General features: G+C 41.4%; 1 long non-coding RNA gene across 2 annotated transcripts in view; it reads left to right on the top strand.

Annotated features, from left to right (window-relative positions):
• The window catches only part of LOC121839068, an 80,284-nt gene that overhangs the window by 31,323 nt on the left and 31,955 nt on the right, over positions 1 to 17,006 (top strand). The gene's annotated exons all lie outside the window — the stretch shown is intronic.

Below are 17,006 nucleotides of genomic sequence, written 5' to 3'. Positions count from 1 at the left end.
TGGCCTGGAAATATCCCTCCCTCTCTCTCTACTCCTCCCGCCCTCTTTCTCTCCCCTCTCTCTTTCTCTCTCCCTCCTCTCCTCCCGGCCTCTCTCTATTTCTCTCTCTGCCTCTCCTCGTGTCCTCTGTTAGCAGCCAAAATAAGCCATCTCGTTCAACAGAGCTGCTGGCCCGAGGCCAAGTCATTCAAAGAAACCCACGTGGAAAGCACTGCCCAGTACCAGTACCCCCATAGAGCTCAGTACATCTCAGTCTAACTCTGCATCGCTAATCCCACCATTATGTCACCGCAAGGTGATCCTTCCTCACTAAGGTCTTGAGTTACTGGATCCCTCTCGTGCAAGAAAGTTCACTCTGTTTTGCTCAGACTTGATTGTGAGTTTTAGGGATATTCTTATAATTATGGTATTAGGCAAGAAAGTTTGATTTGCTTTGGACTTGATAATTGTGAGTTTGAGGGGGAAATCAAATCAAATGACATTTTATTGGTTGCATACACATATTTAGCGCATATTTAGAAATTACAATTACACGTGTTTCCAAATTGGCCATTTTCCAAAATCTCTGGCCATTTTGACCTGCTGAAAACATTAGGTATATGTTTGTTACAAAAGACTGAAGAGTAACCTTTAAGGAAGGAGATGTCAGAAAGGCCATCTAGAGAGAAATCCCTATGGGAAGTGTGTCTTTAAGGATTCGGAGAAGCCCGTTTTGAAAAATCCAATGGGATTCACAATGACCCACTTAGAATTAAACAATATCTGAGAGTGGCATGAGGGAAGGTGACCCTCTGCAGCACTGATACAATGTCAGTGTAACTGAACTCACAGTGCAATAGAGACTGAGATAAATAGTGAGGAGTTTCAGGCCCCCTGTCCTGGTAGAGGACAGCTCAACTATGTGTAAAGTTTAGTATGCGTTGCTTCATTTGGGAATTGTGGTAAAGAAAAAAATTCATACGATTTGTTTTGAAGGGAGACTTGCTCAGAGGCAATAAATTGTAATGGACCGCAAACTCATCCCTAATAAAATTCTGGAATTAGACTAAAGATAGACATGCACTGTCTAGTATGCACAACCAGGCTTCCATCTGCAATCAATATCCCTTTATCCATGTTTTCACTGTTGCATCATAATGCCAAGGGGAGAATTCCAATATGGAACAGTGGCACTGGCCACCCTGTCCCATGCGTGTCGGCCCTACCTAGCCCGGCTCAGCCCCGTCCCTGCTTCACTGTAATGCTGCAGCAGGTGTGCAAGTCCCAAATGGCACCCTATTCCCTATATAGTCCACTACTTTTAACCAGAGGCAAAAGAAGACTTTGACGTCCAGGATGCAGGTCGTGGGCAAAGTCTTCCCCCTTGTAGCAGGTTGGACTCTGGTCAAAAGTAGTGGACCGTCTAGAGATTGGGAATAGGGTACCATTTGGGACGCAGACAGTGAGTCTGTGATGTAAGGGACACTCCTGTCACAGGCCAGAACAGCAGATATTAATCCTGCGTCTGTCAGCCAGACAGTCAGTCAGTGAGAGAGGGTAACTGCAGGAAAGACTCAGCTCAGTACGTAGGCCAAAGACAGTGGGTCGTGTCCTAAATGGCCCGTAGGGTTCTGGTTAAAAATAGTGCACTATATAGGTAATAGGTTGCCATTTTGACACACAGAATGAAATGCCCCCTGTCAGTAAGCCAGCTAGTCAGTCAGTCAGCCGTGGGCGAGGTTGAGTGGCGTGCAGCAGGATGCTGAACCTACAGTCTGAGGGACGGAGCACAGACATGTTTGTAGCATCTTACTCTGATGTAAGAGATCAAACGATTGGAAGGAAAGCAAATAAGAGAGAAGGAAACAGGACTGAATTAAAGAGCACATGATTTATGTAGTACATGCTGTATGTGGTATCATGTGTAAGGGCGTTTGTATGCAGTGTCGCCCTACGTATGTATCGAAAGAGTATGGGGGAGGGTGTATTAAAACACCATGGTGCATACACAGCACATATCTGCTGACTGACATGTTTGCATGAATGTTCTATTTCATATTCACGGGCATTGTGTTCCAGAAGTCAAATGTTACCCCAGAGTCTAGCTGACATGCTTCAGTCAGTTGATCCAGAGCACAGCTGAGCTGACCTTCACCGAGCAGGAGAGTTGAGTTAGGGCCTATCCCTTAGTTACTATCGTCGGCCGGGTCGTATTTACAGTACACCCTGCTAGCCACTATGGGTGCGTCACAAATGGCACCCTGTCACCCATATAGTGCACTACTTTTGACCAGAGCCCTATGTTTCCAGCCTGGGTGACCAGCTGCATTGAGGAAGGGTTTTCATGCACAGCCTGAGCGCCCCCCGGGCAGAACCAACAGCAGCGACTCTCTGACCTCTCACTCTCCTCTTAACAGCCACCTGTAAAACCGTGGTAAATAATGGTGTGTGTGTGTCTGGGATGTTTTAGGATGTAGTGTGTGTGTGTGTCTGTGTGCAGTACTAAAGAATTATCCCCGTCAATTCACACACAATACACCATAATGACAAAGTGAAAACGGGTTGTTAGAGTTGTTTACAAATGTAAAAAAATTCAAAACAGAAATGCCTAATTTACAGAAGTATTCAGACCCTTTGCTATGAGACTCGAAATTGAACTCAGTTGCATCCTGTTTCCACTGATCATTCTTGAGATGTTTCTACAACTTGATTGGAGTCCACCTATAGTAAATTCAATTGAATGGAAATTATTTGAAAAGGCACACACCTGTCTATATACAGTCGTGGCCAAAAGTTTTGAGAATGACACAAATATTAATTTGTGTCTTCTGCCTCAGTTTGTATGATGGCAATTTGCATATACTCCAGAATGTTATGAAGAGTGATCAGATGAATTGCATGCAAATGAACTGAATCTCCAAAAAACATTTCCACTGCATTTCAGCCCTGCCAAAAAAGGACTAGCTGACATCATGTCAGTGATTCTCTCGTTAACACAGGTGTGAGTGTTGACGAGGGCAAGGCTGGAGATCATTCTGTCATGCTGATTGAGTTTGAATAACAGACTGGAAGATTCAAAAGGAGGGTGGTGCTTGGAATCATTGTTCTTCCTCTGTCAACCATGGTTACCTAAAAGGAAACACGTGCTGTCATCATTGCTTTGCACAAAAAGGGCTTCACAGGCAAGGATATTGCTGCCAGTAAGATTGCACCTAAATCAACCACTTATCGGATCATTAAGAACTTCAAGGACAGAGGTTCAATTGTTGTGAAGAAGGCTTCAGGGCGTCCAAGAAAGTCCAGCAAGCGCCAGGACCGTCTCCTAAAGTTGATTCAGTTGCGGGATCGGGGCACCACCAGTACAGAGCTTGCTCAGGGGGCAGGTGTGAGTGCATCTGCACGCACAGTGAGGCGAAGACTTTTGGAGGATGGCCTGGTGTCAAGAAGGGCAGCAAAGAAGCCACTTCTCTCCAGGAAAAACATCAGGAACATAATAATATTCTGCAAAAGGTACAGGGATTGGACTGCTGAGGACTGGGGTAAAGTCATTTTCTCTGATGAATCCCCTTTCTGATTGTTTGGGGCATTTGGAAATAAGCTTGTCCGGAGAAGACAAGGTGAGCGCTACCATCAGTCCTGTGTCATGCCAACAGTAAAGCATCCTGAGACGATTCATGTGTGGGGTTGCTTCTCAGCCAAGGGAGTGGGCTCACTCACAATTTTGCCTAAGAACACAGCCATGAATAAAGAATGGTACCAACACATCCTCCTGAGAGCAACTTCTCCCAACCATCCAGGAACAGTTTGGTGATGAACAATGCCTTTTCCAGCATGATGGAGCACCTTGCCATAAGGCAAAAGTGATAACTAAGTGGCTTGGGGAACAAAACATCGATATTTTGGGTCAATGGCCAGGAAACTCCCCAGACCTTAATCCCATTGAGAACTTGTGGTCAATCCTCAAGAGGCGGGTGGACAAACAAAAACCCACACATTCTGACAAACTTCAAGCATTGATTATGCAAGACTGGGCTGCCATCTGTCACGCCCTGGTCTAAGTATTTTGTGTTTAGCTTCATGTATTGGGTCAGGCCAGGGTGTGGCATGGGGTTTTTGTATTGTGGTGTGTTTTGTCTTGGGGTTTTGGTGTATATGTATTGGGATTGTAGCTAGTGGGGTTATCTAGCAAAGTCTATGGCTGTCTGGAGTGGTTCTCAATCAGAGGCAGGTGTTTATCGTTGTCTCTGATTGGGAACCATATTTAGGCAGCCATATTCTTTGAGTTTGTCGTGGGTGATTGTCCTTAGTGTCCTATGTGTACTCTCTATTAGTTTGCACCAGATAGGCTGTTTCGGTTTCGTTTATTGTTTTTTGTAAGTTCGTGTTTCTTTGTTGTATTAAACATGGATCGCAATCGACACGCTGCAGTTTGGTCCGACTCTCCTTCATCACCACTAGAAAACCGTTACACCATCAGTCAGGATGCAGCCCAGAAGTTAATTGACAGCATGTCAGGGCAGATTACAGAGGTTTTTAAAAAGAAGGGTCAATTCTGCAAATATTGACTCTTTACATCAACTTCATGTAATTGTCAATAAAAGCCTTTGACACTTATGAAATGCTTGTAATTATACTTCAGTATTCCATAGTAACATCTGACACAAATATCAAAAGACACTGAAGCAGCAACTTTGTGGAAATTAATATTTGTGTTATTCTCAATACTTTTGGACACAGCTGTATAGTTGAAGTTGGAAGTTTACATACACCATAGCCAAATACATTTAAACTCAGTTTTTCACAATTCCTGACATTTAATCTGAGTAAAAATTCCCTGTCATAAGTCAGTTACGATCACCACTTTATTTTAAGAATGTGAAATGTCAAAATAATAGTAGAGATAATGATTTATTTCAGCTTTTATTTCTTTCATCACATTCCCAGAGGGTCAAAAGTTAACATACATTCAATTAGTATTTGCAAGCATTGCCTTTCAATTGTTTAACTTTTTTCAAACGTTTCGGGTTGCCATCCACAAGCTGCCCCCAATAAGTTGGGTGAATTTTGGCCCATTCCTCCTGACAGAGCTGGTGTAACTGAGTCAGGTTTGTAGGCCTCCTACGTGCTCGCACACGTTTTTTCAGTTCTGCCCACATATTTTCTATAGGGTTGAGGCCAGGGCTTTGTGATGGCCACTCTAATACCTTGACTTTGTTGTCCTTAAGCCATTTTTCCACAACTGTTGCTTCAATATATCCACATAATTTCCCCCCCTCGTGATGCCATCTATTTTGTGAAGTGCACCAGTCCCTCCTGCAGCAATACACCCCCACAACATGATTGTGCCATTGTGCCATCAGACTAGAGGACATTTCTCCAAAAAGTATAATCTTTGTCCCCATGTGCATTTGCAAACCTTAGTCTGGCTTTTTTATGTCAGTTTTGGAGCAGTGGAGTCTTCCTTGCTGAGTGGTCTTTCAGGTTATGTCGATATAGAACTCATTTGACTGTGGATAGATACTTTTGTACCTGTTTCTTCAAGCATCTGTTCTGGGATAGATTTGCACTTTTCGCACCAAAGTACGTTCATCTCTAGGAGACAGAACGCATCTCCTTCCTGAGCAGTATGACAGCTGCGTGGTCCCATGGTGTTTATTCATGTGTACTATTGTTTGTACAGATGAAAGTGGTACCTTCAGGTGTTTGGAAATGGCTCCCAAGGATGAACCAGACTAGTGGAGGTCTACAGTTTTTTTTCTGAGGTCTTGGCTGATTTCTTTTGATTTTTCCATGATGTCAAGCGAGTTTGAAGGTAGGCCTTGAAATACATCCACAGGTACACATCCCATTAACTGAAATGATGTCAATTAGCCTATCAGAAGCTTCTAAAGCCATGACATCATTTTCTGGAATTTTCCAAGCTGTTTAAAGGCACAGTCAACTTAGTGTATGTAACTTCTGACCCACTAGGATTGTGATACAATTAATTATAAGTGAAATAATCTGTCTATATACAATTGTTGGAACAATTACTTGTGTCATGCACAAAGTAGATGTCCTAACTGACTTGCCAAAACTATAGTTTGTTAACAAGAAATTTGTGGAGTGGTTGAAAAATGAGTTTTAATGACTCCAACTTAAGTGTTTGTAAACTTCTGACTTCAACTGTAAGGTCCCACAGCTGACAGTGCATGTCAGTGCAACAACCAAGCCATGAGCTAAAAGGAATTGACCGTAGAACTCCGAGACAGGATTGTGTCGCGGCACACTGGGGAAGGGGGTACCAAAACATGTCTGCAGCATTGATGGTCCCCAAGAACACAATGGCCTCCATCATTCTAAAATGGAGGAAGTTTGGAACCACCAAGACTCTTCCTAGAGCTGGCTGCTATGCCTAACTGAGCAATCAGGGGAGAAGGGCCTTGGTTAGGGAGGTGACCAAGAACCCACTGGTCACTCTGACAAAGCTCCAGAGTTCCTCTGTGGAGATGGGAGAACCCTCCAGAAGGACAACCATCTCTGTAGCACTCCACCAATCAGGCCTTTATGGTAGAGTGGCCAGACAGATCCACTCCTCAGGAAAAGCATGACAGCCTGCTTGGAGTTTGCCAAAAGGCACTTAAAGGACTCTCAGACCATGAGAAACAAGATTCTCTGGTCTGACTGAGAGACTAGTCAGGATCAAGGGAAAGATGAACGATGCAATGTACAAAGAGATCCTTGATTAAAACCCGCTCCAGAGCGCCCAGGACCTCAGACTGGGGCAAAGGTTAATCTTCCAACAGAACAACGACCCTAATCACACAGCCAAGACAATGCAGGAGTGGCTTCGGGACAAGTCTCTGAATGTCCTGAATTGGCCTAGCCAGAGCCAGGACATGAACCTGATCAAACATCTCTGGAGAGAACTGAAAATAGCTGTGCAACTACGCTACCCGTCCAACTGACAGAGCATGAGAGGATCTGCAGAGATGAGTGGGAGAAACTCCCCAAATACAGGTGTTCCAAGCTTGTAGCGTCATACTCAAGAAGAGTTGAGGCTGTAAATGTAAAGTAGTAAATGAGTAAATGTAATATTCAATTTTTTTTTTATAAATTAGAAAAAAAATCTAAATCCTGTTTTTGCTTTTTCATCATGGGATATTGTGTGAAGATTGAGGGAAAAACAACTATTTGATCCATTTTAGAATGAAGCAAAACGTCAACAGTTACGGGGTCTGGATACTTTCCCGAATGCACTGTATGTGTGTGACGGTAGCGAAGGCTGAGGGTCAGATCAGTGGCTGCTGGTCAGTTAACACCACCTGCATCTGAGGTTATGTCCTTAGCTACCCCAGCATTAGAATGCCTTATATGATTGAGGCAGTCTTCTTATTGGTATTTATGTCTCTACCACAGGCTGCAGGGTTTTTTTTGGCTGGAGCAGACCCATGATTGGATTTTGATGGTCTGATTTTGACTAGCCTAATCATTTCAATGTGCAGTATATTTCAATGTGCATTAGAATATACAGTGGCAAGAAAAAGTATGTGAACCCTTTTGAATTCCCTGGATTTCTGCATAAATTGGTCATCCAATTTGAACTGATCTTCATCGAAGTCACAACAATAGACAAACATAGTGTGCTTAAACAATTAACACACAAATTATTATATTTTTCTTGTCTATATTATTTACATTATTTAAACATTCACGGTGTAGGTTTGAAAAAGTATGTGAACCCCTAGGCTAATGACTTCTCCAAAAGCTAATTATAGTCAGAAGTCAGCTAACCTGGAGATTGGAGATGTTGGTTTGAGCTGCCTTGCCCTATAAAAAACACTCACAAAATTTGAGTTTGCTATTCACAAGAAGCATTGCCTTGATGTGAACCATGATCTCAGAAGACCTAAGATTAAGAATTGTTGACTTGCATAAAGCTGGAAAGGATGACAAAAAGTATCTCTCAAAGCCTTGATGTTCATCAGTCCACGGTAAGACAAATTGTCTATAAATGAAGAAAGTTCAGCACTGTTGCTACTCTCCCTAGGAGTGACTGTCCTGCGAAGATGACTGCAAGAGCACAGCGCAAAATGCTGAATAAGGTTAAGAAGAATCCTAGAGTGTCAGCTAAAGACTTACAGAAATCTCTGGAACATGCTAACATCTCTGTTGACGAGTCTATGATATGTAAAACACTAATCAAGAACGGTGTTCATGGGAGGACACCAGGGAAGAAGCCACAGCTGTCCAAAATAAACATTGCTGCACGTCTGAAGTTCGCAAAAGTGCACCTGGATGTTCCACAGCGCTACTGGCAAAATATTCTGTGGACAGATGAAACTACAGTTGAGTTGTTTGGAAGGAACATACAACACTATGTGTGGAGAAAAAAAGGCACAGCACACCAACATCAACACCTCATCCCAACTGTAAAGTATGGTGGAGGGAGCATTATGGTTTGGGGCTGCTTTGCTGCCTCAGGGCCTGGACAGCTTGCTATCATCGACGGAAAAATAAATTCCCAAACTTATCAAGACATTTTGCAGGAGAATGTTAGGCTATCTGTCCGCCAATTGAAGCTCAACAGAAGTTGTGTGACGCAACAGAACAACGACCCAAAACACAGAAGTAAATCAACAACAGAATGGCTTCAACAGAAGATAATGCACCTTCTGGAGTGGCCCAGTCAGAGTCCTGACCTCAGCCCGATTGGGATGCTGTGGCATGACCTCAAGAGAGCAGTTCACACCAGACATCCCAAGAATATTGCTAAACTGAAAGGTCCAAAATTCCTGCTGACCATTGTACAGGTCTGATCCGCAACTACAGAAAACGTTTGGTTGAGGTTATTGCTGCCAAAGGAGGGTCAACCAGTTATTAAATCCAAGGGTTCAAATACTTTTTTCACCCTGGACTGTGAATGTTTACACGGTGTGTTCAATAAAGACATGAAAACTTATAATTGTTTGTATGTTATTAGTTTAAATCAGACTGTGTTTGTCTATTGTTGTGACCTAGATGAAGATCAGATCAAATGTTATGACCAATTTATGCAGGAATCCAGGTATTTCCAAAGGGTTCACATACTTTTTCTTGCCACTATAAGTCTGACTGTGTGTCACTTTTGCTACATTTGAATGACTTCTTTAGTATTGCTCCATATGTTCCAAATGCCAACCATGCCAATCATATGCCACCTATAACAAACAGAAAATACATTTTAAAAAATGTATATTTTTTTATGGATAACTCGTTTGAAAAGTTCTCCACTTCTGAACTGATGGGCATCATAATTAATTAGACGTCATTATTCCTTAGAGGGATGCCATCGATTGGGTTTGCACATAGTGAGTGTTCACTGGCACTCCAGACAGCAGCATCCAGTCTAGGAGGACATATACATTTCAAAATGAGTGGCTGCAAGTCCCAATGATGAATCACATTGCCGATTACCCAGCAAATAGGGAGAGTGTGTGAGTTTACTTACGTGTGTGTGTGTGTGAGTCAACACTCGCGCTGTTAGAGCCCCTGTTGAACCACTTAAAGGATTCTATTTAACGGGTCAGCCGAGCAATTAATCAAGGGTTTAATTGGAATCCCGAGTGGAGTGACATGATTTATGCAAATTAGGTCCTTAATATGCAGCCCTGCGTCCGACGCACAAATTAAAAAGGCTCATTCCGCCCGCGCTGGCTCATGGTTTCATTACGGTAAATTAGAGAGCGATAATAACTCCAAATACACATTTATTTTCTATTGGCCAACTGAAGCTCACTGCCCCAAGGAAGAAACTAAAGAGGTGGATGCTTTCACTGGTAGTCAGTCAGTCCGTCAGGGTTTACATCCCAAATGGCACCCTATTCCCTATTATAGTGTACTACTTTTGACCAGGGCCCATAGGACTTTGGTCAAAAGTCGTGCTCTATGTAGGGAATACAGTGCTATTTGGGACATCAGGGATATATGCAGGGCTGTGGCACCGTCTAACTAACGATCTTAATTTGAGCACGTTAGAAACCAGCAGATATCTGCAGGGCCTCAATTTTAATTGGGTCACTGAGATATTTAAACTGCATTTGACTCTTAATTGCTTTTTGTGGCTCTTTTAAGAAAAGTATAGCAGTAGCTAGCCTATGCAGTATGGCAGCCTGACCAGTTACACACCAAGGCTGCTTCCCAAATGGCATCCTATTCCCTTTATAGTTCAATAATTTTGACAAGAACTCATAGAAATGAGTACAAAAGTAATATCACTACTTATGACCAGGGCCCATAAGGCTCTGCTCAAAAGTAGTATACTACATAGGAAATAGGGAGATGTATCTAATTTGAGAAGTATCCCAAACCAAACTGCACAGTCAGGCCCTTGGTGATGCCCAGACATGTCCTAAGCTGTTGCTTTGTTGCCCCTGGTAACGGTCCCCATGGGGATGGAACATGTGCCCAGTCTGATTCTTGTCTCCAAGTGTCCGGGCCACTCAGTCTCACTATGTGCTGATGCTTTTAGAAAATAAAGACGTTTGCAGACAGAACAGAAATCCAAGAAGCCTCAAGTGACGGGCTACTTTTTGGCCTCTGTGCTCCTGTAGCAGTGCACAGAGATTTGGAGCAAAGTAAGTAAATCCTTCATACTGAGAAGTTGACTTCATGAAAATTGGAGGAAGCTCTGACATGTAACACAATTACTGCATGGTCTGAGAACCATGATGTTTCAACCACATTTTGGACCATGTTTACAAGTGCATTTGTGTCCATGTGTGCCAGTGCTTGAGAGAAATAGTAAAGTCAAAATGTGAGAGGTTTAGATGATGAATTAGGAAGAGTTTGGTCAACAGAAGTATGCTTTCCCTGAATGCTGACCATGTGTGTGCAGATGTGTGAATGTGCTGGTTTACCTGTCACTGATGTGTTGGTTGGTCAGCAAAAAAGTGTCTACCTCTGACCCATCGTAGTGGTGGCTCAAGGGTGCAGGATGAGTGGACACACACACACACCTCTGTAGGCTTGCTGACTGGATGGAATTTTCTGTAATTGCAGCAAACGGGCCCCTGCGAGGCACCGGTTTCTCCTTTACGTGGCAGATGGTCCGGCACTCTGCTGTTGCATCAGGTAACCATGACAACCACCTCCCTCCCCAGCAGCTAGCTTCAGGACCATGTCTCCTTATAGAGATCAATAGTCTCCATAGTGTCTGCAGCAAGCAAGAGCCTCCTCTACATTGTCTAAGGAGGGAGAGAATGGCGTTTTGTCAGGGCACCATAGCTGCTGTTATGTAATACATTCAGGCAGCGGATAGGGAAAGACAAGGCACTGCTGATGATATACAGCAACAACGCCAGCTTTAGAATGATTTCATTGTGCTCAACTGGTTTATCTTTAACACCAGTTTTTGTAACATTAGATTTCCTCCCTTAACTCACAGGACTTACAAGCCAGTAAATGAATGTTCTGTGAAGGAGCTGTGTCTCCTATTGATTTAAGCTGATAAACAGTCAAGAGGTTTCCTTTTCTCACAATTACGTCAATGGCACATAGATCAGCGTGCACAATTTATTCCACTGTTCTCAGAAATGTGTGATTGTGTCTCCCACCTCGCTCTTGTAATAATACCATCCGTCCTCTAGTTTATCTCTTACTTGTGTTCTTGATGCACTATTGCTGCTCATGTAAATATGATGTTTTGAGATCAGTAGAAGAAGAACACTTTATTGTCCATTAACTTGCAGAGAACGGAAATGTGTCTTAATGCTCACTTCCCAACCCCCCGAGTCCCACTAAGCGTATCATAGGTATCATATGAATTGGTACACTCAGTGTCATGACTGTCCACGAGAATCCAAATAGGTCAGATCAGGTTTGGAAGGAATAACTTCAATCAGACCCCCTCTTACCCGTAGGGGGGAGGAAAGAACTAGTGGGGATTAACAACTCACGTCCTGTTGTAAATCAAGGGAGAAAATTCAGGCTCTCCATCTCCAAATGCACTAAAAGAATGTGCTTTGTCTCAACAGACCTTTTTCCCGTTGAAACTCTAACACGTTCAAAAGCATCTACTGGAACAATATAGAACGTGGGGAATGGTCAGAGGCGATCTATTAAACACTAATATAATTTTGTTTGTTATTTTGTGATGTCAATAAAAATGTTATAAATGAAATACTGTAACTTGGAAAGCATACCCACTACATATATGACGTTTCCATACTATGTGTTGTGCATGTAATATGAAAATTATGAAAGTGTTTTGTTAAGAGACTTCTTGGCGCACCCATCCCTTTAGCGGGATCATTTTTGTCAATATCCGCTGAATTGCAGAGCGCCAACTTCAAATTAAATTACAAAAAATATTTAATTTTCATGGAATCACAAGTGCAATATAGCAAAACACAGCGTAGCTTGTTGTTAATCCACCTGCGTGTCGGATTTCAAAAAAGATCTACAGCAAAAGCAAACCAAGCGTTCGTGAGGACATCTCTCTCAGCAGACAAAACATTACAAACAGCTAGCAGCAAAGTAGATTGGTCACGAAAGTCAGAAAAGCAATAAAATTAATCGCTTTGATGATCTTCGGATTTTTGCACGAGACTCCCAGTTACACAATAAATGTTCCTTTTGTTCGATAAAGATTATTTTTATATCCAAAAACCTACATTTGGTTGTCGCGTTTTGTTCAGTAATCTATAGGCTCGAGCGGTCACGACAGGGCAGATGAAAAAGTTTGTAGAAACATGTCAAAAGTTTTTTAATCAATCCTCAGGTTGTTTATACAATAAATAATCGATAATATTTCAACCGGACCGTAGCTTTTTCAATAGGCGAGAGAGGGAAAATGTCTGCTCCAAGCTGTTGGTGCATGCAAAACTCTGCTGGCACCCAGCCATCCACTGACACAATGTGATCGTTCTCACTACTTTTTCAGAATAAAAGGCTGAAACTATGTCTAAAGACTGTTCACACCATGTGGAAGCCATAGGGAAAGGAATCTGGTTGATATCCCTTTAAATGGAGGGAAGGCATGCAATGGAACAGGGAGTTTTCAAAATAAGAGGCACTTCCTTGTTGGATTTTCCTCAGGTTTTCGCCTGCAATATCAGTTCTGTTATACGCATAGACAATATTTTATATGCATATTCTAGCTTCTGGGACTGAGAAATAGGCAGTTTCATTTGGGTACGGTTTTTATCCAAACATCAAAGTACTGCCCCCGACACTCAACAGGTTAAGAGAGGGGTGTGATTTGATAAGCTATAAGAGATAATTGTTTTATATAGCTTTGCACAGTGAGTAGTCACCGCCCCAGAGTGAGGGGCAAAAGGTATAAAGGAAAAAAACACATTAGACCAGAAAAAGCGTGAAGCAGCAGCTGCACGTTTAAAATGGTTTGAACTTTGAATCTCAACACGAGGTGGACAATCACTGGTACGGCTGATTAGCTGTCCTAAGTAAAGTATCTTAGAAAGTGAATTTAAGTAGGACCATTCTGTTACTCTACTCAAACTATCTTATTACGCTACTCTCATCACCGAACTGGGGAACCATCGATACGACTGGCTAGCCTATCTTCAAAGAAGCATCTTCAAGAGCAAATGGAAGGAAAATCAACTCTGTTGTTCTGTTCAAGACTACACGACAAGTCACCAAATACCAGACAACTACAAAGAAGGACAACAGTGGAAGAGTTGTTGGAACCATTTCGGACAATCAGAGACAAGCATGTCGCAAAAAGGCCCAACCCCCTTTCAAAGGCTGCCATGTTCACCAAGAGATCCCCGGTGAACTCAGGCATTTCACTAAATACATTCATGATTTCTTACTCAAAGTGTGTGGCGGTTTGTGTGCAAAATGTATGGGTACTGTAGGTGAAAGTAGTTTCTGAATATACCAATGTTAAGTGTCTCTGTCCCTTTAAATGCAGCATTTTCACTTTTGGATGATGCTACTCAGTCCCATATGCTACTATATGCATATTATTCGTAGTATAGGATAGAAACCACTCTGACGTTTCTAAAACTGTTTGAATGATGTCTGTGAGTGTAACAAAACTCATATGGCAGGCAAAAACCAGAGAAAAAAATCCAACCAGGAAGTGGTAAATCTGAGGTTGGTCGTTTTTCAACTCAGCCCCTATTGAAGCTACAGTGGGATATTGGTCATCTTGCTTTTCCTAAGGCTTCCACTAGATGTCAATAGTCTTTAGAACGTTGTTTCAGGCTTCTACTGTGAAGGGGGCTGAATGAGAGGGGAATGAGTCAGAGGTCTGCCAGCAGCCACGAGCTCATGACGCGCGGTCATGTTAAAGTTACCTCGCGTTCCTTTGCTTTTCTACAGACAAAGGAATTCTCCGGTTGGGACATTATTGAAGATTTATGTTAAAAACATCCTAAAGATTGATTCTATACTTCGTTTGATATGTTTCTACGACCAGTAATATAACTGTTTGGACTTTTCGTCTGACCTTTCCACTGGACTTGCACACGCGTTTGGATTTGATTACCAAACGCCCTAACAAATCAAACATTTATTGTGGAACTGTGATTCCTGGGAGTGCATTCTGATGAAGATCATCAAAGGTAAGTGAATATTTATAATGCTATTTCTGACTAATGTTGACTACACAACATGGCTGATATTTCATTGGCTGTTTTGGGCTCTGAGCGCTGTACTCAGATTATTGCATGGAATACTTTTTCCGTAAAGTAAAAAAAAAAAAAATCTGACACAGCGGTTGCATTAAGGAGAAGTTTATTTAAAGTTCCATGTATAATAGTTGTATCTATTATCAATGTTTATGATGAATATTTCTGTGAATTGATGTGGCTCTCTGCAAAATATCCGCATGTTGTGGAACTACTGAACATAACACGCTAATGTAAAATGAGATTTTTTGGATATAAATATGCACTTTATCGAACAAAACATACACGTATTGTGTAACATGAAGTCCTATGAGTGTCATCTGATGGAGATCATCAAAGGTTAGTGATTAATTTTATCTATATTTCTGCTTTTTGTGACTCCTGTCTTTGGCTGGGAAAATGGCTGTGTTTTTCTGTGACTTGGTGGTGACCTGACATAATCGTTTGTGGAGCTTTCGCTGTAAAGCCTTTTTGAAATCAGGATTAACGAGAATTGTATCTTTAAAATGGTGCCTAATACTTGTATGTTTGAGAAAATAGATTTATGAGATTTCTGTTGTTTGAATTTTGTACCCTGCAATTTCACTGGCTGTTGGAGAGGGGTTCCGCCCGTTCCCAGACAGGTTAACAAGCGGCCATGTTGTTGTCATTCCGCTAGGGACCTGTTTTCAGCGTATTAAGTCTCCAGTCAATAACCGGTGCAGAGTGTATGTTTATCCTGTGTTCCCGTTTAATTTGCTAGTAAATAAATAATTAAACCAGTTTGTGTAGTACTGAATCATAAGTAAGGCTTGGGTTTTTGCAGATGCAAGGTTATGACTGTTCAGACTGATGGTATGATACAAGGTTATGATTAATATGTTGACTGTTTATAGATGTAATAGGCAGTGGTGTAAAGTACTTAAGAAAAAATACTTAAGTATTACTTAAGTAGTTTTTTGGGGTATCTGTACTTTACTTTACTATTTATATTTTTGACTACTTTTACTTTACTTCACTACATTCCTTAAGAAAATATTGTACTTTTTACTCCATATATTTTCCTTGACACCCAAAAATACTCATTACATTTTAAATGCTTAGCAGGACAGAAAAATAGTCAAATTCACGCACTTATCAACCGAACATCCCTGGTCATCCCTACTGTCTCTAATCTGGCAGACTCACTAAACACACATGCTTTGTTTGTAAATGATGTCTGAGTGTACCCCTGGCTTTCCGTAAAGAAAATGGTGCCATCTGGTTTGCTTAATATAAGGAATTTGAATATACAGTGGGGCAAAAAAGTATTTAGTCAGCCACCAATTGTGCAAGTTCTCCCACTTAAAAAGATGAGAGAGGCCTGTAATTTTCATCATAGGTACACTTCAAAATGAGAGAAAAAAATCCAGAAAATTACATTGTAGGATTTTTAATGAATTTATTTGCAAATTATGGTGGAAAATGAGTATTTGGTCAATAACAAAAGTTTATCTCAATACTTTGTTATATACCCTTTGTTGGCAATGACAGAGGTCAAACATTTTCTGTAAGTCTTCACGAGGTTTTCACACACTGTTCCTGGTATTTTGGCCCATTCCTCCATGCAGATCTCCTCTAGAGCAGTGATGTTTTGGGGCTGTTGCTGGGCAACACAGACTTTCAACTCCCTCCAAAGATTTTCTATGGTGTTGAGATCTGGAGACTATTTTTTTGATACTTAAGTACATTTTAAACCAAATACTTTTAGACTTTTACTCAAGTAGAATTTTACTGGGTGACTTTTACTTTAGTCATTTTCTATTAAGGTATATTTACTTTTACTCAAGTATGACATTTGGGTACTTTTCCACCACTGGAGATTGGTAAAGACCTTTTAGAGTTATTTCAGGAGATGATAACTCTTTAAAGAACCGCTCTCGTGGTGCCCCGTATCCTGACAAATTAATTGTTACATGATTAATTTAACCGGGTAAAAAATGAAACATAATTAGTTAAATAGATAAATAACAGTCTTCAGATGAATGTTAAATTCAAGTCACGACATCAGTAAAGGTCACTGTAATATAATATAGGTATAATCAACTCAAAGGTGTGTACTTCCTTAAAGTGCCAGAGGGAGGCAGTGCCACACCTTACAATGGCCTGAAGTGTCAAATAGTATCTCTAATGTTGATTTGAATATTCAATCATCAATCACTTATTCTCCCATTCATTAGCTCAGGTTATTAGATTGCTGCTATGCATTCGTTTTTAAATCATGGGTCTTTGTCTGGTTAGTGCAGAGTATCAAGCACATTGCCTCACGAGGTTATGGAGGATTTGTCGATGACAGACAGAGCTCATAACCATTTCATAGTATATTCTCCCTATGTTTTACTTTCTCACTATTTCTCCCTCCATCTCTTTAAGGTAAGCAAAGTTGATTAT

This window comes from Oncorhynchus tshawytscha, linkage group LG13 (assembly GCF_018296145.1).
Source record: "Oncorhynchus tshawytscha isolate Ot180627B linkage group LG13, Otsh_v2.0, whole genome shotgun sequence".
In the NCBI taxonomy this organism is placed as follows: Eukaryota; Metazoa; Chordata; class Actinopteri; order Salmoniformes; family Salmonidae; genus Oncorhynchus; species Oncorhynchus tshawytscha.
This window is presented reverse-complemented; position numbering and strand designations above follow the sequence as displayed.